The sequence below is a fragment of the Patella vulgata genome, chromosome 8 (genome assembly GCF_932274485.2).
Source record: "Patella vulgata chromosome 8, xgPatVulg1.2, whole genome shotgun sequence".
NCBI classification, from domain to species: domain Eukaryota; kingdom Metazoa; phylum Mollusca; class Gastropoda; family Patellidae; genus Patella; species Patella vulgata.
The window spans coordinates 31,978,897-32,001,403 of record NC_065886.2 but is presented as its reverse complement, the minus strand read 5'-3'; positions in this window follow the sequence as shown (position 1 = coordinate 32,001,403).

The window sequence follows — 22,507 nt, the reverse complement described above, 5'->3', positions numbered from 1 at the left end:
CAACAAATTTGTTTCGAGCATTTCCAACAAAGAAAAAATCGGAGGGTGGGGGAGGGGAATTTTAATATTTTAAGTAAATTGAGTGACAAGTTAACGTCAATTGTTCGATTGTAGAGAAACGGATATTTCCTTTTATATATATATATATCGATATCCATAACAAAAATTCGTAACGTCATATAATTATTATACAATTTGAAGTGAGGTGATTTTGATTATCATGCCCTTTACGCGTAGAAAACGAATAAAAGTACATTTTAAAATTAATTAATGTGAATTATGATATCCAAAAATTCTAGTCAATGGTGCAATATATAGCAGAAGCCAACATGTACATATATGGTAATATTTTCAATTAATTAACATTTTCAAAATCAAAGCCATATTTTACGGCGATGCATGAGACTTAAAATATACAACAATGTCTCAGAATTGATGAGCAAACTTATATATAAAATTTCAGAAATAGACATTTTGCGAAGAATTATGCTCTATACATAAAACCCTATTCGAATTTCAAAAGGAAAAAAAATGAAACTTGAAATAAAAAAAAAACCATATGATCTGTGAGCATTCCTCTTGAGATTATTTTATCATTCATTCATAAATTAAAAATTTGATTTTTTTATACTTTCCATATTACTTAGTATTTGAGTGAGAGAAGGAATAATAGAAAGAAGAAGGAATAAAGGAGAGATACATGTATACAGGATATCTATGTAACATTATTAAAGAACAACACAGCAGTTACTACATCCACTTTCTCCACTTTTATCTTTTTTCAGTTGTCCTGTAAGAGAAATGAAACAAAAATTATGCTTTACACATTTATTTATAAGAGCTAAATCTGCTTGTTGGATGTCCTTATTTTGGCTTCAAATGTTATATAAATTATTGGGGGGGGGGGGGACCATCGGAAGGCAAAGATTTAAATGGTTTGAAGGGAGAGAGAGAAATAGGGTTTAAAGTCCACTAGACACAAACTAGATCATTTTGGGACTAACATATGGTTCATTTTTAATTCAATAATTCGCTTGTGTATAGGGGTCTTTAGCAGCAGATGGAGAGCGGAGGACACAGAGAAAACCCAAGAAGTTAAACTGGCAACACAACTCCTTGTCAAGTTCAAAACCACGCCACTTGATTCAATGACAAACCTGGTGATTTCATGCACACTCCTTAAACCACCACACCATCCACCCCCACCTATAGGCTGGTGGTAGCACTTTGGACTTATGCAAGCTGGGGAAAAAAATCTGAAACAAATGATTCTTGCTTTTTATGAAAGGTTTAATCGAGTACAACTTCAGGAAAAAATATCCACCAAAAATCGGCTTTGGGAAATTCTAATTGTCAAGACGTCCATAACTGCCCCACCCCCAAAAGCTAAGCTAGATCAGCACATTTACTAACTGCATGAATTTGTTGCATAATGTTCAGCATCGTCACGTGCATCAAAAGTGACAACTGTCAGATAGTTTCAGTGCTGGGGTAAACTTGTCAGGCGTCCCTGCAGACAAAGAGATGGTAGCTGTAATAAAGGATACGCCTGACTATGTCACCATTGTCAACACTCTTCAAGACCCATCAAATTACACATGGGTAACGAAAGAACCCATTTCTGCTCATCAAAGCAAACACCCAAAATACGACTGCCACCATCAAAACCCACCCAATCCAGATTACATTTATTAAATAACTTAAATAAGGTGGTTTTACAAGGATTATTCATTTTGAGGTCAGATACCAAAACTAAATCGTCTAAAAAAAAAAAAAGCCCAAGGTACATAAGATTGCGGTGGATTTTTTTCTTGGGGTACTATGTACATATCTCCTTACAAATAAAGCAATAATCATTTGTTTCAGATTTTTTTGCTACCAGCCTACAAAGAATTCAAGAAGAATGACTACTTTAGGCCATTTTTAGTGAATCATAAATAACATGACGATTGATTTAAGAAATAAAAGAGTTATTTAATATGTTGTCTTTCGGTTAAGTCTGAAACATGAGATCATATAACAATTATTAAAAGCAGCTCAGAAACTCGACTCAATGAGTGTCGGAAAAACCTTCAATTCCCCCTTTCAAACTCAATTCATAATGTGACATATAAAACCATTTATCTACAAAAATATATTCATTAGTCTGAATGGTTTTATGAATTTTAAAAATGTGGTGTTACCAGTCAACAAGTATGTGTCATAGCATGTACAAGGGTCATAGCATGTACATGTATTACGAAGTAAAAATATTCTTCACATGGAGACTGAGAGTGAGAGAGAAATCGGGTTTAAGGTCCATTTAACAGGTAATTAGTCATTTCAGAACTAACATGGTTCAATTTTATTTCAATAATTCGCTTGGAAATGGGGGTCTCTGGCAGTAGGAGGAAACAAAAGGACAAGGAGGAAACCCGTGGACCAAGAAAAACCACGAGGTAAGGCAGACTAGTTCTTTTTACGTAGAAGTGTGGGATGAAAACCACACCACTTGACTTAATGACAAGCCTTATTATCTAAAGTACGTTACGGGGATCACGTGGCTAAGTGGGTAAGACGCTGGCTCGCTAGCCTGGAGGTCGGGTGTTCGATCCCTGCATTGGCCGAGAAAGTTAATCCAGATTTTCCGGCGTGGTTCCCCCTTGTCAGTGATGCAGGACAGAGGGCCTGACAAGGACAGCTGTCTAGTCCTGCGGATGAAACGGAAAACCGAGGTCCCGTGTATACATTGGAATGCACGTAAAAGATCCCTTGGCAGTTGGAATTTAATATAAGAGTAGGTGATAGTGCCGCTGCCCGGGCAAAATTTCCCTCATAGCACACTGTATGGCATATGCCCTTCTTTATTAGCCCAGCATAGGAGCAGAACAGTAGGACGTTAAACCCCATTTCATTTACGTTACACTCTTCACCCACTTAACCTCTCTGGGTGGGAAGAGATCATAGTATATTGTGAGAAATAAAATATTTGACTCGAAATGAAATGTTGTTTAGTGTCTTACTGTTCTGCACCTCAATTTTGCATCCCATCAAAATGACTATTTTTAATTCATTTTTTAAAATCATATTAAAGGTGTGACAATGGTACAAAGTAACATTGTTCTAGGTCAAGGTCATCTATTCTGGCTGTTTCAATCAATTTCGACCCCACGTACTACTGAGATGGAGTAAAAGTTGAAAATATACCTTGATTGTTTGGTTCTGGTAAATTTTCTCTAGCCACCAGATGCATAACAGTCGTCTTACCGGTGGGCAATTGTAAAGCTGAAAATAAAATAAAAGTAGATTTAAACAACACAAAATGAGGTAAGTTGCCTGAGCAGTCAACAAGGCGATGTCATATTATTTGCTTTGTCAGCAATGAAAGCTGTTTTAGAATATCAACCAATTAAGTAATTATCATCAGGATTTGTTTGGCGTCTAGTTCTGTCCCATGCTAACAGTAACACTTTGGTTTCTAGAGAATCTACATGATTTTTCAAATAATCGGAAATTGTCAAAAATCAATAAGAAAGAGCGAGAGAGAAATGGAGTTTAACATCCACTCGACACAAACTAGCTAATTTCAGGACTAACACATGGTTCAATCTTATTTCATTAATTTAGGAGTGAGAGGAAACCAAAGAACCTGGAGAAAACCCATGAGGTTGGACAGGTAACTCTACTCCTTGTTGCATACAACTACGCCACTGGACTCATTGACAGACCTTATGATGCAATATGCATGTGTTAACCATTCGGCCTCCCAACCCCCCAATAAGACAGAGATAGAGAACAAAAACTATGTCATTTTGGGACTAACATGATTCAAATTGGTTTTAAAAAATCTGCTTGTATTCCTTGTCACATATAACCTTAAACTGCCTACACCCCCATCTGGGCTAATGTAGACTGGCACACACCATACTGTGTGCCCTGAGGGAAAACCCAGCTAGCAAGGGTTTTCATTACATGCATGTCAATATGTACACAGGACCTTGGGTTTTTTGTACCATCCAAATGACTGTATATTGATCCTTGCCAGGCCCTCTGTCCTGCACCACAGACAAGGGGGGGGGGGGGCGGAAAGGACAAATTTAAAGACTCGTTCAACATGACACTTGGCATGCTTCTTTTTTGGACGACTGTGCACCAATTGATGACTTTGATTTGCCATATATATGCTACAGTTCCAAGATGGCTGAGCACTATGACATGGACCATAACCCACAATCTCGTCAACAATCACGTGCGCTAAGCCTATTTACATGACCTATGACGAAATCTGCAACGGGCCTAGCTTTTAGCCATTACAGATGAAATTAAGTGGGGTTTAACATCCTACTATTCTGCTCCTTTAGCCTGGTTCGTAGTATGTCTGTACTTGTTTACCTGCTAGCGTGACATTTCCATGTAAAAATCTTCCTTGGTATATCAGTCGTAATATATTAGATGATGGTAACTGTTCATCTTCCCACTCTGTAAAAATACAAATAAAATGAAATGGGGTTTAACGTCCTACTGTTCTGCTCCTATACTGGGCTAATGAAGACGGGCATACGCCATACAGTGTGCTATGAGGTAAATTTTGCCCGGGCAGCGGCACTATCGCCTACTCTTATATCGAATTCCAACTGCCAGGGGATCTTTTACATGCATTCCAATATATACACAGGATCTCGGTTTTTCGTATCATCTGAAGGACTAGACAGCTGTCCTTGTCAGGCCCTCCGTTCTGCACCACTGACAAGGGGAAACCACGTCGGAAAATCTGGATGAACTTTCTCGGCCAATGCCGGGATCGAACAACCGGCCACCAGGCTAGCAAGCCAGCGTCTTAACCACCTAGCCACCGTGGTTCCCGTAAAAATACAAATAAACAATATAAATAATACAATTACTGAGCGACGTTTTGACTAGTCTTCTCTAAACTTTATCAAGCAATAAAATGGGGTTAAGAAAACATCCTACTTTTCTGCATCGAATAGGGTAATAAAGACAGATGCACGCCGTACAATTACTGGTTATATTACTGAGCGACATTTTAACTAGGCTTCTCTAATCAAGCAATGAAATGGGGCTAACGAAACTTCCTACTTTCCTGCACCGAATGGGCTAATGAAGATGGCCGCCACCATACAATGTGGTACAAGGGAAATTTTCCCTGGACAGGGGCGCTACAGCAAGGGGTCAAGCGAACTTTTTTTATCAACAAGTGATGTTTACCCAAACTGATTAAAACATAGATCCTATTTTGTTTCGTTTTTTCTAGTTCAAATTTTCGTTTTACTTGTCTTTACTACACTAGGATCTGGAAGAATTGTTATCATTGACATGTTCTGGGTGATGTGAGGGTTTAGCCAATGAAACGGTCTGTTACAGCAACTTTTTGGCGTGTGGTGCACGAAACTGTGGATAACCCACTAGAAACATCAATGCTGATTGGTTGATCAAATGCCTGAAGTCATAGGGTCAAAAGCCGCTAGTATGACCTCTGACGCGACCTATCACTACAACCAGTCAGATCTGCATGTAGTGTAGACCATAGAAAGTATAAAAAATGAAACGAAATATAGATCTGTATTTTAATCAGATTGGGGATACCAGTATTGATCGAACTTACTAATACTAGTCAGTCAATTTACACTGTAACCCTGGCATTATTTAATCTTGTGTATTAAGCTTTGTGGTAAGCTTTAAACTGGACACAAATACAAATTCTATGATTTTTTGTAATATTACGAATTTTCAAATAAAGTTTTTATATTGAATGAATGTTCATTAAGAAATTAATGCTAAATACATACAATTTAAAGAATTTAAACTTTAAACACAATACACTGTACCACCCAAAAAATCTTGTATATATTTCTATCATCCCCCAGACAATTTGTTATATTGTAATCGTCTCCTGCATATGATACAGATGAGTTAATACAATATACCAAGTTTTTATGAGACCTCAATGTACATTTGTACCGTAACTAAAGATTTGTCTAGTGGTCATTATATTGATTTTCATCATCTGATACGTCTATATACATGTACATGTATTTAAAACTATAGACTATTGCCTTACCATCGGGCCAGTGGCTATAAACAAACTCTGTGATCTCTGCAGCAGAATCGCTCGGTAAGAACAAAAATTCAGCTGTTTTACCACTAACCAGTATAAGTCTCAGATTAATCTGAAAATAAAAAGACAACACATGATTAGCTTAGTAATTCACACCATGTGTTTTCTGATGTCCAAAATGGGCAGGGTTCTTAATGCATTTTGAAATGAACCGACCAGAATTCGTTCAAAAGAAATCCCAGTAGAAAATAGGGTAATTATAAGCCACCATTCTCTTTAATAACCAGACTTCAACAAAACCAATTCTGCATAGGCTAATATATGATTACCACAAAAAAGTAACAAGAAATAGGTACATGTGTCTTGTGATTTACATCATATGTTTTACACGTGTATTGTGATTCACATCAGGTATATTGTAATTCACATCAGATATATTGTAATTCACATCAGTTATATTGTACTTCACATTATGAGTATTGTGATTAACATCATGTGTTTTTCGTCATGTGTTTTGTAATTCACATCATGTGTTTTGTTATTTAAAAAACCCATCAAATTTGTATATCACGAGTTTTGTAATTTACATCATGTGTTTTGTGATTTGTGGTTTGTACATCATGTGTTTGTTTATTTGTACATCACATGTCTGGTTATTTGTACATCATGTGTTTTGTTAAATGAACATCATGTGTTTGGTTAAATGAACATCATGTGTTTGGTTAAATGAACACCATGTGTTTGCTTATTTGTACATCATGTGTTGGCTTAATATGAAATTATTATTTAAACATTTATTAACATTACAAGCCCAGGATGAACTCTCTGGTTCAGATAAGCTTAGATTAGAACACTATGACTATTTAAGAGTTTAACGATAAAATTGATAATTAAGACTTGTACAGTATGTAGTCTCAACACTAATATGTAGTCTCGAGACTTACATGAAGTCTTGATTGTCAAGTAGCCTAATAATGTTGCTACTTTCTATAATAATAAACAATCTATGTTACATATTGTCAAAACTTCAAAAGAGAGAGAAATAATCCAAAAGATACATTTTAACTTGGATTAAAACGTGAGATCATATGTACAATGTATCTACTGTTCAAATTTTGGTTTTATTTTGTAATGTACATGTAGGTTACAAATGAGAATCAGTAGCTTGAAGGAGAAAAACCTATAAAGATATAATTTACAATAGGCCATAATTGTATCATACATGTATGTAATAGGCCTAAGTCATAAGATCAATTTCTTTTGTTACCATAGTAACATAAAATACTTGTTTGAGAAGCTCAAGTCACACTGACCGAAAATTAAAGAAATGAAATGAAATGGAGTTTAACATCCTAATGAAGATTAAGGGGTGGTGGGAAGGGGATTATATATGACAGTTGGAATTCTGTATAAAAGTAGACGGAAATGCCACTGTTTGGGCAAAATTTCCCTCATAACACACTGTATTCATTAGTACAATCCGTGCATAAAGTTGGAAGTTAAACCCCATTTCATTTTTATTCGTATAAGACCCAAATCTATGATTTAAAACACCGGATGCACTTAATGATACTCATTACAATTAGATTTCTTTTAAATATTTATTGAAAAAAACCCCAAAAAAACCCAAGAAATAATTGTACTCAAGTGAATAATTGCAATTTAATTTCCTTGTTTGAAGTAAATAGAATTTTTTTTCACAGTTTTTTTCTAACCTTTAATTGAATCTTGAGTGCGATTCAATAAAGAACAGGATATAGAAAAATACAAAAAGACAAGATTTCAATTCAGTGAAATAAAATGTGGTTTAACGTCCAACATTTCTGCACTGACTGACTATTCAGGAGGTCGTTGGTTTGGATCCTGGTGTTGGCCGAAAAAGTACCTCCGTTACTCACGATTTTCCAGCCTAGTTTTCCCGTTGTCAGTGATGCAGGATGGAGGATCTGGCGAGCAACACCGTCTAGTCATTAAGATAGGATGAAAAATGAATTAAAATGGGGTTTAACATCCTACGGCTCTTGCTCCTACTGGGCTAATGAAAACGGGCATACGCCGTGCAGTGTGCTATGAATAGTATGGTGGAAATTTTGCCCGGCTAGCGGCACTACGGCCTACTCTTATATCAAATTCCAATTGCCAAGGGATCTTTTATGTGCACGGGACCTCACTTTTTTGTCCCATCCAAATGACTAGAAAGCTGTCCTTATCAGTCAAACCCTCTGGCCTGCACTAATGACAAGGGGGGAAACCCAGGCCCGTAACTGGGGTGGGCGCATGGGTGGTGGTGGGCAAAGTTCCTCTGCTGCGCCCCACAAAAGGTCCCCCCTGTGAAAAATTTGATGACCATAAAAACAATAGATACATTGTCCGTCAATTTGATGACCATAAAAACAATAGATACATTGTCCGTCAGTTTTACAGCACCCCTGAAAACTCCCCCCCCCCCCATTGTTGCTCTGAGCTTGTTACGACACTGGGGAAATAACGTGGAAATTCTAATGATCTTTCTTGGCAAGATGGGATGAGAAACCAAATTCGCTTAGAAGAACCCTTGACAGTTGGATTGTTGGAACTGGATGAAGACCAGACGTGAGGGGCAAGGTTCCCTCATCGTACAATGTATGGAGTCTTGATTACCCTGTCACTCTATTTTCTATAAATGGTTGGCAGCATGGAATCTATCACAAATAAAATCTGATTGATAGTGAACCTGCAGATTTAAACGTAATCTATTCCAACCCTCACTGTGAAAAATGGTAGTTTCAGACAACCTTTTTATAACCCCCTGGCCATGAAAATCTCGCTTGCTTCCCAATTATTTGAGAAAATTGGAGTTGAATTCTAATCTATCAAACTAAGATGTCATTATTGAAAATTGGTTTAAATCTGCTAGCCCACTCTTTAGTCTCGAGTCATTGTAAGTTATTAAATGAATTTCCTTTACTGACAGTTTGTTTAGTCGATCGAAATTTTTCCAAGTCTGCAGCGCAACAGCCAATTCTTTATTCGATTTTTAACTGTTGGGGTATTAACATGTTACCAATAGTGTATATGTGACCTTGAATAAAATGGGGGTATAACTGAAACATCTTACTTTACTGCACAAACTGGGCTACAATGTAATTCAGAAAGGCATAATTACAGCGTAATAAAAGAGTATTTACATGTAACTACTGTATGCTTAGATACATGTAGTGGTGCTATGCCCCACTGTTATTTCGAATTACAACTGTCAAGTGTTCTTTCATAACATTCAACATATACGTGCATGTGACCTCAGTTTTTTGTACTATTGAAGTGTTGAAATGACTAGAAACTGTTCCTAGCCAGGCATCCTGTCCGCAACCACTGACAAGGGAGAAACTGTCCCAAGCCAGGCGCTCTGTCCTCAACCCATGACAAAGGGAAACAGGTCCTAGCCAGGCCCTGTCCTCAACCCAAGACAAAGGGGTAACCAGGCTGGGCAAAATTTCCCTCTTTGTCATAGCACACTGTATGGTGTACGCTAGTCTTCACTGGTCCAATTGGAGCAGAAAAGTAGGATATTAAACCCCATTCCATTTAAGTTATATTATTTAAACATACATTATGCAAGAGCTAAATCTGATTATTGCAAGTCTTTATTTAGGCTTCAGATGTCATAGAAATTATAAATTGGATCTTTATTTACACAAGCACAAAATCAACTCTGTAGACCCACGGATGGCTTGGATTCAGCTTGGATTTAAACAGGATTTCGTTGACTGATTTAATTTTAAATGGCGTCGTGAGCGGATATTACCCGTTACGTTGACGTCATACTCCCGGATCGAGGCTAAATGATAGAGTGTATGAAGCGAGGCCGCTGTTGAGCGATGACTTAACAAATGACATCTCGACTATTTAAAGTGCGATAAACTAAACACAGATAATGACAAATTATACAATTCCTGGAGACCGTGTGATGACTAATACAGACTGACAAGTCTTCTGTCTTAATAATATCAATAAAAATAATTTTATTTCCCCAATAATAGGCACGACGCCACTGGTGTATACCTATAGATTTATCATAATTGTATTATAATATTATGTCCTATATTCAATTGCTTTAATACATGCCCAAAATACAAGTAAGAATGAAAATTTACCCTCTCACTCATTTTGTCCAATTGTTATAAAAAACCAAAAAGGTGAAACACAAATTCGGATATGATGACAGCAGACAAAAGACAGCAGAGATTATATGTAGGTGGAGTTAACGCCTGTCAATCAAACAATCGGCAATACTAAGAATCAGTGAAGATGGAATTCAATCCCATTTCTAGTCAAAAATTACACTGGTGATAACTATGTTCAGAATAAAGTAATTTGACTGAAATTTTCAATATATTCTTCTTTCATCATCTATTTTTGAACTGTTATAGCAAGAATGGCTAACTCCTTATAAAAATCTCCCATAATGTATCTTTAAATTGAATAACTTTACTATAGCTATGTGCACCTACAAAAATTCATTCAAATAATTCAACCAGGATGAAGAAATAAAATATCACCGTGGGGTTCAGTTTCCATTGACCTAATATGGTCATTTAGCAAATAGAGTGTTATAGTGTGATATAAATAATCTGACATATTGAAGGCAGACAAATGTAATTATACATTATTTACATCCTTGTTTGGCTAGATTTTAGGAATGAAATATGGTTTAATGTTTTACCTTTCAAAATCATATGAAGAAGGCATATGTACATATTCTGCCCCGATAGTGACATTACATGTATGTCTGGCTACATGTATAGAAGAAAGGACAAATGCATTTTCTGCCGTAACAGTGGCGTTACATTTTCATCTGGCTACATGAAGAAGGGGCATATTCTGCCCTAACAGTTATGTAATGCCTGGCTTTTCTTTTATCAATGTCAAAAATCTTTCACGTGTTGTCAATGAGAAACACATCTTAGTTTTTCGTCCCACCCGACCAACTAGCTGCTTTTCCTTGTTAAACCCTCAGTCATGCACCACCTTCTTCGTGACACAGAGATTGCACCCTGGACCTCTTGGCTCAGCTCCGAACTCATTGAGCATTCATGATTCTTTAGCCAATGACAACAACCAGGCCTATGTGTAAATACATGTATCCCTCAGTGTACAACCCTCGACAGATGGAGTAGGCAATAAAAACAGTGCCCAGGCTAAATTTCACTCATAGTATTAGAACACTGGATTTGGGAGTTTTGCATAAATGACTGAAAAGCTGTGTGCATCACCTTCCAGCTTTACAGAAAAGAAGCTTCTGCCAGGATGTAGTAATCACATGACCTACTAATATTGTGTAAGAAATGAAATGAAATGGGGTTTAACGTCCTACTGTTTTGCTCCGAACTGGGCTAATGAAGACGGGATATTGTGTAAGAGAAATTATCTCTATATTTTCCTTAGTAACTGCTTGTAATTAAAAGGGGGGGATGTACCTATTAACACATTCGGCAAACCTCAGCAGATTCCATTACCCTACTTCTAGCCTCGGCTGTGTGACCAAGTCCGCCATTGGAACTACTTCCAAGTTCCCGGATTATCAACGGCGTTTCCCGTGACGACGCATTTGTAGAATGTTTTATCATACAAAGATTTCAAAGTCTGAAGTTATTTTTCTTTCAAGTTTATCCGATTTGTTTTAGACAAGGACAAGTTTGCACTGAAAATTCTACACACTCTTCGAAGGAAGCAATTGTGAGAACTTCTTTGTAAAAGCGGCAAGTTTTCCTAACAAGTAAACCGGTGCCTCATCGCAATTGTATAGGCGTACACGTAGGTACATATCACTTACCGCCATACAGCCGAGGCTAGATATAGGGTAACGGAATCTGCCGAGGTTTGCCGAGTGCTACTAACAATTATTATATATTTTCCTTAGTAACTGCTTGTAATTAAAAGGGGGATGTACCTACATGTACTAACAATCATCTGTATATTTTCCTTAGCAACTGCTTGTAATGAACATGTAGGATCTATGGACAGGGAACTATGTATCTTGCCTATTTAGCTCTAATTTCTTTCACACGCGTTAAAAAAAAATCTTCTGAAAATTTGTAAAAAACGTTAAATACCCTAAAAATCCCCCTGAATCATCTAATAGGTACTACTTGTACAATGTGTCCAGTTTACAAGTGTTTGATTTCCCGACCAGTCAACCAGTGGTGACCACAGTTAAAAAATAATGTTCTAATTAATCAGGCATTATGTAAGAACTAAATTTATGGCAAGAATGACTAGCTTTTTATCTATATCTTACATAATAATCAACAATTGGGTCAGTGAAAAATACAAGTCTAAGACCTCAAAATAGCTGTAGAACAGAGCTGGGGGTATTTTCATTTTGGTTATTAATGGGAATGGACAGGAACAGTGAAAGGATCTTATCCGTTCAGAGATCTTCCAGAAGGAACCACTGATAAATTATCACAATTGGCTTATCAGCAGCAAGTAGGATGTAAAACCCTGTTTCACTTCATTTCTTTCTTTATCATCAGACTATAATTTTGTTATACCATGTTGAATTTCCTGCACTCTGACAATTAATTACCATACATGTACATTGTCACTTTCTTTATTAGACTATAATTTTGTTATACAACTTTGTATTTCCTGCACTCTGATAAATAATTACCGGTACCATATCAATGTATCTACATTGTCGCTTTCTTTATCCAACTAAGTATAATTTCCTTATCTGTAATTAAGCAACTTATAATAATATCCTTCATGCATCATGTTATATAGTATCAATTTATGAGAAATAGGGGTTATTTACATCACAATAGTCATGTTCAGTTAATGAACATGTATTTAAAGTTGGGATCTCCTTTTGAATGTTTTGGACAATATATACAATATCTCTTAAAAAAAGTCATAATGTACATGTAATAGCTAAATCTGTCTATTTCCAGTCATTCTTTTGGCTTCAAATTACATAAAAATCTGGATTCAATCAGATTTAAAACAGGCCTATCCTTTATATTCACCCACAACAAAATGGTGTTAGGCTTATCAAAATTACATGGTGAACAGCATACTGTTCTGCTCCAACTGGGCTAATATAAGCACCATATATATGTACATGTACATGTAGTTTGATGATATTTCAATTCAACATACAAATGTATCTGTGTGTAAATTCTTGTACATGTAATAAAGAGAATTGAACCATTTTTGCTTTAATTTAGTTTAAACATACATTATGCAAGATTGCAGGTCTGTCTTTGGGTCTGAACTGTTAATAAACTATTAATTAGACATTTATATTAACATGAAAAGACCGCAATCAAATTTCGATGCCATCTTATGTGTCAGTCACTGGATTTAAATTTGATTTGCAGTTCAACGCTCACTGATGATTTAATCCAAAAATGGATAATCGGGACTATGATTTTTTATCGTACCGACTTTAGTAATGATGATCGAGGGTGGGCCTACAATTCAAACACTAATATCTCGGTTCAGAGGGGAGCAATTTGACTGAAATTTTCAACATATTCTCTTTACATTATCTAGTTTTTAACTACATGTAGTAAGAAATGACAGCTTTTTATCTAAACTTCCATAATGCCCCTTTAAATGATGCATTTGAGACTTTAATTTCTCTGTACACAAACTTTAGTAATCTCTATAATTTTATAATTCCAGCAAGACTGTAAACGATTTTCTTCTCTATTATGCTCTAGATGCGTATTTCAGGACTTACGTAATTGCAGTTCTAATTTTTAATATGATAATTAGTCCCATTCAAAGACCAATTTTTAAATCGGATTGCCTAATTTCACCAAATTCAATTAATCTTAGTTATGCAGGGTGTGACTGTGATTTGTAGCAGTTAGAAAATTGTTTGAAAACGTCAGGGATAGTATACATGTACATTGTACATGTGTGTTTAAATAGAGACTGACGCGAACAAAGGACATGCATCCATTCCTGTCATTTGATTCTACCTGAACAAACTACAGTAATGAACTTTAATGGTTCTACTATCAAAACATTGATCATTAAACAGACATTATGCCCGAGCTAAAACTGCCTATTGCAGGTCTTTCTTTAGGCCTTTTATTAACTTGCCAAGACAATAATCAACTCTCCGTGCCATCGGATTGGTCAATTTTAAGTAGATTAGAACGGTTTGGCCATTTAATGATTTGATATAAAAATGGTAAAGCGAGGCTAAGCTTCGAACAAACAGTTCGATGGTTACAATCAGTGCACACATCTTGTCAAACCTTCAAAGGCTAATTATATCTTTGCTCAGAATAAAGTAATTTGAATGAAATTTTCAATACATTGTATATTCATTTTGCATTATCTATTTTTAAACCATAATAGTAAGAACGACAGCTCTATCTAAATCCTAGATAATGCTTTTTTTAATTAAACTATAACACCAATCAAGGGATCAAAAGGCCACTTTAGTGACTATACATGTATGTAGGTGTACGTGTACACTCATATATACAGGCCATTCAATTCTATGGATACTACTGTCTAACAATAGTACTATTATCCATAAACAGTGTCTAATTTGTGTCCCTATTGCTACATGTAAATACTATTCTAATCTAAGACTAGGAGCCACGGTGGCTAAATGAGTAAGACGCTGGCTCACTATCCTGGAGGTTGTGGGTTCGATCCCGGTGTTGACCAAGAAATCATGGTCCTGTGTACACATTGATGTGCACATTAAAGACACTTTGGCAGTAGGAATTCGATATAAGAGTAGGCTGTAGTGCCACTGTCCCGGCAAAATTTCCCTCATATAGCACACTGTATGCCATCTTCATTAACCCAGCAAGAGCAGAACAGTAGGACATTAAACCCCATTACGTTTCATTCTATTCTAAGAGTCTTAGTAAGACATTGAATTCTACAGTAACATGAACAAATGGGGTATTAAAAATTATGTTTGTTTACAGAGTGTAAATTGATAGATGGATCCCCATTCTGTAGACCGAGTACTAATACTACTATCTACATGTACTTTGAGAATAGATGTCAGCCCCCACATCCAAAACTTAGTATACTATTTTGAAATGCGGTTCTTCTCTGTTTCACATCTGTCATACTCGCAAAGACAAATCTTTTTAAATTTATTCAATGGAAGCGGAATAAACACTTCTCAAAATACTCTATGGATACATAAAGAGTTTTTGACTAATATTGTCCATTTAGAAATTAAAATGTTGGTCAACTACATTAGTGTCTGTTCTCAAGCACAGCTTCATGTAGACAGACAGTGCAACTTTAGTATGATCAGGGGTGTAAATGTGGGAGATGTATATTAAAAAAATAGTCAGTCTCAATGCAGTCACTGCAGTCGGTCTCAAAATCATGCATCAGCATGTATTAATGAATTTAATGAGGTAAACAAACAAAATAGAAGGGAAAAATTCCAAATATTATATGTATGAATACCGCAATGAACTACTGACTGTTGCTTGTGAGTGTGACCTGATTGACACAATCAATCTTGACACATCAATCTTGACAAAACTCGCCTATCTGTGGTCAAATTTGACTAAGCGGTGATGATAATGAAAATATGAGGACATATTCATATCTTGGCTAATTTATGTACATGGATATTCACCATAACAATATATCGAAGATATAGGTCCATGTAAATGCTGTAATTGTTATCACTTTCATAAGTTATCACAGATTCACAGTACTTTGTACGTTCTAGTAAAATTCTTAATAAATAACACAAATTCTCAAACACAGTAGGCCTAATCAAATTTATTCATGCTATAAGTGTTTTCTGGCCATTAGAATTCTGCAAAGTGTTCCCCTAAATTTCAGGAAATGGCAATGGCATTTCAGGGATTCTAGATTCAACAATTTCTAACTTGTATTAGGGAACTGTGCATCAGTGGGTCTCATTTTTGCTAAACACCCCCACAAACAAAATCGATATGTATGCCCCTGAGTACATGTATGATCGATCCCAAACAACTAGTCAAATTTTAAGATAAGTTGTCATAAAATGCAATAATATATGGTGGAATTGGTACCCATGGTGTCTATATTATACATCTTTCCAGCTCCCGGTTTCACAGAACATTCTCAGGCTTGAGTTGAAAGCTGAGTAAATTCTTAAATCTGAGAATGCTCTTTGTGAATTCAGGGCCTGATTCTTGGAAAATACCAACAATGTTTGTTCCTGTGTATAAAATGGGGTTTAACATCCTATTTTTCTGTACCACCCGTTCTAATGGTGGGCATATATTTACATTAATGCCAAGCAGTTTACTATAAGTAAATTTTGCCCGGATAGTGGCGCTATGGCCTACGGTACACATACTCTTATCAATTTCATTTTTTAACTTTATTAACTAATTAATACAATCTAACAAGAACATTTTCAAAATGGTCAATTGATCGTGTATACAGGCTATCTTGTCATGTTATACCGTATAATAAGGGTGTGTATTCCTTTGTGTTTTTATAAGAATATACTAGTTTGGAGTTAGATCAAGGAAGTAGAAACACTGGATAGAGAGAGAGAGAGAAATGGGGTTTAACGTCCACTCGACACAAACTAGGTCATTTTGGGACTAACATATGGTTTAATTTTATTTCAATAATTCGCTTGCGCATAGGGGTCTTTAGCAGTGGGAGGAAACCGGAGGACCCGGAGAAAACCCACGAGGTTGGACAGGCGACCCTACTCCTTGTCACGTACAACCGGGGATTCGAAACCACACCAGTCGACTCAATGACAGACTTTATGATACAGTGTGCGCACGCTAACCATTCAGCCATCCAACCCCCCACACTGGATAGAACTGTGATGTTAACTCTGTATTTAATAATTAATCATAATTCATTTCACAGTTTAATTTATTGCCAATTTGCTACGCATGTATACATATAATTGATTATAGTTTTATTATGTACATGTAAATGAAATGGGATTAACAAATGGAAACAGACGGCAGTATTATAGCCTATTCTTATATCGATTTTGCCCGGCCTGGTCTTTATTTCGATTTTGATTTGCAACTGTCAGGGGATCTTTAACATGCTACAAATGGTATACATGGGGGGGGGGGGGATTGTTTCTTTTTTATCATCTACATGACATCTATGAATTTCAAAAACCAAGTGTCAAGGGTTATTTTATGTCTACATAAAAGCTTCTATTCATATTAATTAAAGATGTATTATTGTATGCCTATATAAAAGCTTCTAATAGTTCTATTAATATTAATTAAAGATGTATTATGTAAGAGCTAATTGCAGACCATTACTTTGGCTTCAAATATTATGTAAACTATTATTTAGATATTTATTCACATGAGAAGCCTAATGCATTTATAATTAACTCTCTAAGGTCTAAATCATGTGATTGGACTGTTTGCTGAACATTTATGAAAGGGGTGGGCGGGGCTATTCTATTATTATAGATAGTCGTGATTGACCATGTCAACTTTTTTTTGTACAATATTAGTAGGGATTATTTATCATTAGATGATCATAACACTCTGGATTCACGCTGATGATTAAAGATGGCATTGTCTGTTAAATTTTTAGGGTAAAAGAATTCAAACATAAATACAGTATTACAGTGTAGGCTGCCAATGAGTGTTGGCTTGACTATTGCAAGCAGGATACAATGCTAAGTTTGTATTAAATATGAAAGTATGTGTACTTAAAGAGTAAATTCACATAAGAAACTTTAGTAGGGCCTTTTGTATCAGAATTACCGGGATAGCTCTCTAAAGATAACAGTTCAATAATATTCGTAAATGCACAATTTCAGAACCACATTTGCAAATTATGAAAATAAATAACTCTTTGATATACCAGTAGATATTATAGCCTTAGATCATTCAACATAACACAGCAAAAAGTTACTATTCAATCAAGAGGAACTACTAATCAATTTTCAGATTGCTTGATTAGCACTTTTTTTTCAAAACATCCAATAATTGCTATCAATTATTTTTCTTTATCATATTTCCTACTAGAAGGGTCTGGTCTTTATCTAAATATTACATAATGCATCTTTAATCTACTTCTAATCTATAAACAATAAAAACTAATGATCAGGCCATATTGTAATGTGTTAATAGTTGTTAACTATAAATCAATTTGCTAGTTCAATATTTACATGTAGGTGGCTTCAATAAACTGTGAAATTTACAGATCATTTCATCCATGTACATGTATATAACTATACTCAGTTGTTGTCAGTAATCTTAACACCACTACCAAGGTAATTATATTAAAAATATATGGCTTTATTATTTTATTGAGGAAGCACACCAATAGGATAATTTAATATTGGAAGGCATTGGGATATATTGTATGCATGTAAATTGTTGTCTCCCCAAAATGAATAAACTAAAAAAAATACCTACAGGTGTACATGTACATGTAATAAATGTTCTTTCAAGCCAAGTATCCAGGGATGTTTTGTCATTTACATGTAGATAATAATAGTATATTTAATATCTTTATAAATCCACAGCGAAAACAATTATTATCCCAGGCTCTTGGATACAGGTAAAGTATGATTATCTCCCTTTACAGCCATATCCCCAGAACTCTCTGGGGATATTTGATTGAACGTTCTGGAATTGAATTCTCTCAATTCCAAAAATAGTGTCAATCGAGTGAAAAGGAGAATTTCGGAGTACAACGCATGAGCCGACTGCATAAAAACTATCACAACCAATGAGGACAGCTGAAACATATTTGTTACTTAAAATAGCCTACATCACAATTCTACTCACACTACTTCAGCTGTTGGGACTGGCAGAACTGTGACATGGTTGAATTCTGTATCTCTTGATTGCAATTCTGTCAATTCCAGATGTTCCGGACTGACAACCGAGCCCCCCCTTAATATCTTAGAAAGAATCCCCTTCGGTGATGCTGGCCAAGCACATTTTTGTGTGCAATCTAATTGCATAAGTTATTTTACTGGTACACCTTTACAGATGGGTAGACTGGAACACAGGGAGAAATATCTTACTCAAGGATACAAGCACGATTCAGACTCGAACAAGTCCTACTCTCTTACCGTTAGCCTACATCAAATCCATCCTTGAACCTAATTTTAGGTCAGATTTGGCACATTTTTCTGAGGGGCAACTTTTTCTGTAGGTGCAGTATAATAGTGAGAAATTCTAATATATGTAGGATGGACTGGATCAATAATATTTTTTTTTGTTTTTTTGTATAAAAAAAGATAAGCTTAAAGAATTATTAATTTGCTATAAGCTTATATACAATATAAAAAACGTTGCACGTTAATTGAGTAAAATTACAATTCGTTGTCCATAGAGATTCCCAGTTATGTAACCCAACATACGCCTGGTACAATACTGGAATAATAATTTTGTTCTGGCATTAACAATACCATAACGTAATAAATATAGTGACTGCCAAGTTTAGTTGATCATAGCTTTTTGTTTTGTACAATTTTCACGAAATGAAACATTCATCTCTGAAATCAACCTTGTCCTTAGTCATTTACATGCCGTGTCCTTTGCTTAGTCATGTCTAAATCTTACCGGCTACCACCACGATGACAAATTGACATGTATATCTGCTGTTAAAAATTCAACAACATTAACATTTCTAATAGCAAAATAAAAAGTCCTACTGAACTAACTAATATTCTTAAACAGAACTAGTAGAGTTCTAAGGCTTAAGTCTTTAACTTCTTTTAGCAGTAGCCTAGTACTAATAAAGACCCCCCACAACCACTCACGTCACACTGGACAAACCACCACACCAGAAACTTACCTTGTCATTGGGTGTAGTTCTATTAGCCATTATTGCTCACTTTCAGTGAAATAAATAATATGAACCGGATATTTTACATGTAACACCGTCGATAGTTCTGTAAGGTTCGTATCTCAGGAGATTATATCGTCAAGATGCATTATCAATAATAATCATAACAAATTTTGGTTGGGGGAAAAAAATTACAAACAATTAACTTCGAGAAAATAAATATTTTGAGAATACAAGCCAATCTATGATAGACATGGCGTATCCATCACATTAGTAAAGTATATGGCCTTCATAATATTGTCTAGAAAACACTCATAAATTACTCCTCGATACACATATCAAATTAAAATATTGTCTTTTCAATCGAAGTAAACATGAAGGATTTCTCAATGGCGGAGCTCAATGAATTCTGGGTAATAAATCTGACGTCACCCATAAGCTTCCGGTTTCAATGTTGTCAAAAGAAAGTTGAGTCTGCTACAAGAAAGACGTCAATTAGACTATTAGAGACATAGGGTTTTTTTTTCTGTCACTGAAAGTAAAATAGTAAACGAACATACATACTGTGGTTTATAGATATATAATCTATAAGTCTGGTAATGGAATATTGTTGTGGTTTTATTTTAAAAAATAAGCACAAGCAGTGAAAATCATTTCTGTTCTGTTATTTTTTTCTGTTATTTTTCTCAAGATAGATCTAATTAATACTATTTATTAGGCCTAGATAGAGTCATTATAATAATAATATTTCATTTGAAATTTGCTCAATGAATATTTTGCAAACAAGTCAATAATATAAAATGGACATGGCTGAAAACCTTACCACATTTCTTCTCTGGTTGGAAAAGCAAGAGGCTACTCGGTATGGGTAGGCCTACTGAGATTGTTCATTTAGGACACGCTACGGTTACCACAAAATTATAGTGGGTAGTTATTTATAATAAAAGTATAGCATATTGCGTATCTATGGAATGTAGAGACATCCAATCTTACCCAAAAAATACTGGACTCCTGAAAAAACACATATATAGTAGGGGCATCGCCAGGACAAAAATGAAGTGTAACACAACCTTGACAGCCTGTCTCCCCGAGTGATGACAGCAGTGCTACTTATAGCCATTGGGACCCACTTTCCTACCCGCTTTCCTGCTGTCATCACTTGGAGAGACAGCAGTGCTACTTATAGCCATTGGGAGAATTCAACATCCAATAGACCCGCTTTCCTACCACAGCTAAAGACACATACGCACAATAAAGTCATTGAAATAGAATTTAACCATCCTGAAATGACCTAGTATGTGTTGAGTGAACGTTAAAAACTGGTTCTCTCTCTCTCTCCGTCCTTCACGTTTATGAAATCGTGTGGGAGCCATAAAAAGCTCCAGCCAATTTAAAAAATGAGAAAAAAGCCCCTGTAAAAAACACTTCTTTGCAAGAGTAATTCTAAATTTTCTTGATTTAAGGAGAGCCAAATTGTATTTATGCTTTAGTCTTGTTTAATATTCTCTTTATTTGTTCTTATGGAAGATACTGCCTTACATTATCATTTGATATCAGAATGAAAAGAGGTAGATGTGTTTGGGGAATATGGTAGCATCCGAATTACCATTATGGAAACTGATAGCTCGAACATATGCAGTTTAAAAATAAACAAAAACTGAAAGTAGTTTATTAATCGAGAGGAGTAGGAGCGAAAGCACACCGTGAACGTGAAGGACTGCTCTCTTTCTCAAAGAGCTAGCATTCTGTCAACAATAAGTTTGTTATCGTTCTAACTTTATATTTTAGGATGATGTAATGTACAATTTAATGTACAACATGATGTGATGTTGAAATTCCAACATGACAGAATCACAAGTTGTAACTGAACCAACAAAACCTAACAAAGTATCCAGTCCAATATCATCAACATTTCGACAGTAAGAAGACTTAATGTTATTCTCAAGTGTATTATACATTCATCAGATGTTACGGTATATACATGCATGGAGGCCCTTTGAAATTTTAATACTGGGGGTTGGGATGGTCTAGTAGTCTATAGTGGTCTAGCTGATCTTGGTTTCAATCCCTAATATGAGCGTATATTGCTCGGAGATACGAGCGCCTTTCTCCCACAGCAAAGACCCCTGCGCTAAGCATAACAAAGAACAACTTATCTGCGATATCGCTACCTGTGGTGGAAGTGGACGTTAAACTCTAATAGAAGAAGAAATTTTGTTGCCATCCTCTGTATGTTAGTGGTTACCTGCACTGCTTCACCAACTATATCATGCAGGAGGTGTCTATTCTTGTATTATCAAATATACAAACTGCCTCGTATCACGTTTCACTGACAGTCTTCATTAGCCCAGTCGGAGCAGAACTGTTAAACCCTGTCTCATTTCATTTTATTTACGTTTCACTGATTACACATAAATTACATCAAGTCCATGTCCACATTCTTCTTCGTATAAACACTCAACTAACAGATAGCGTCCCTAGCTATGAGAGTTCTGTTTGCACATGTGGGGTTAGATGGCTGAATGGTTAGCACATGCACACTGTGTCATAAGGTTTGTCATTGAGTCACTGGCATGGTTTCGATTCCCCGGTTGTAGTGACAAGGAGTAGGGTCGCCTCTCTAACCTTGTGGGTTTTCTCCGGGTCCTCCATTCCTCCCACTGCTAAAGACCCCTA